Source organism: Pundamilia nyererei, unplaced genomic scaffold, assembly GCF_000239375.1.
Source record: "Pundamilia nyererei isolate P.nyererei 1_Seehausen unplaced genomic scaffold, PunNye1.0 scaffold00107, whole genome shotgun sequence".
NCBI classification, from domain to species: Eukaryota; Metazoa; Chordata; class Actinopteri; order Cichliformes; family Cichlidae; genus Pundamilia; species Pundamilia nyererei.
In genome coordinates, this window is record NW_005187508.1 from 567,793 (window position 1) to 569,071 (window position 1,279).

Here is a 1,279-nt window from a genome sequence, read left to right on the forward strand (position 1 = left end):
ATTGCCTTTTTCCGACACTGCATGCAATACAATCATAATCCGAGCCGCTGTTTTATTAAACGGAGGACCCAAATGAAGGAAACAGGAGGCTGGAACACTGAATGCTTTAATGCTGAGCTGATGAAACTCGTGAATCCAGGGAAAACACGAAAAACTCAAAGGTAAAGGTGGGAGGGAGACACAATAACAAACGAGCAAGGAATAAACAGAGCTATAAAACACAGATAGTGATGTCAAAACATAAAAATAAGAACCAATACTGTGAAAAACAAAAGCCATGACAGTTTTTCTTGCCTTTTTCCAAAAATGAAAACAAGAACACCCAGAGAGTGCTATCCTAAAGCTTTGATGTTTTGTGCTGATTTTAGCACTGGTAATATGGAAATGTAGTATTATATTCATCTTTTTGTGTCATTATAAAGTTGTATTGAAAACATAATGTTTTAAAGAGCTCAAACACAGAAAGTGCTCATTTTCTCTTAATGACTAATATATTATTTTAAAGTTTGGAGATGATAGACTGGAAACTAAAGCTTTTACTCCTGTGACTGTGATCGGTGATCTATGATCATGAAGCATTACATACTAAATTTGTGTATTTTATTATCTTTACCCATATGACTGAAGAAGAATTAGTTGAAATCTTTGTCTTCTATAAGCTGTAAAAAGTTGAGATTTTAAGATACATTCATGCAGCGTTTTAATTTTAAAAACTTTATGGTGTCAATGTGACATCAGTGAGACATACTGAGACATAAAGTGTTGCACAGCTCTCTGCATGCCCTTTCATATGATATCTTGCATGATTTTTCAAGGTTAACTTTGACCATGGATGCTAACAATGAAAGTCAATGTCAAACGCTTAGCCAAACTAGTAGGTACCCTCAAGTGAAGATGGTCCAAATTTTTACTGATCCTCACAGTTGGCTTAGCCTTGACCTGATTTTCACCTAAATTCACCTCAGTTCATACCGTTATTGATATCTACCATCACTCAAATGTGTAACAAGGAGATCTTGAAAACTGACAGACAGACGAACAAATGGAAACGATTACACAGAACCTCCCTTCCAGGATAGAAAAAAATCAATCTGAATCTTCAGTGTCAAGTTTAATTGTGCGTGTTTAATATACAGTATTTTATGTCATGGAGGCCACACTTTTACAGAGGACAGCCAAATAAACAGCAAATCCATGCCCCACATTCCTGAAACATTCGGACAAAATAACAAAACAGTATTAATACAGACAGAATACAGTGGCTTGCAAAAGTATTCGG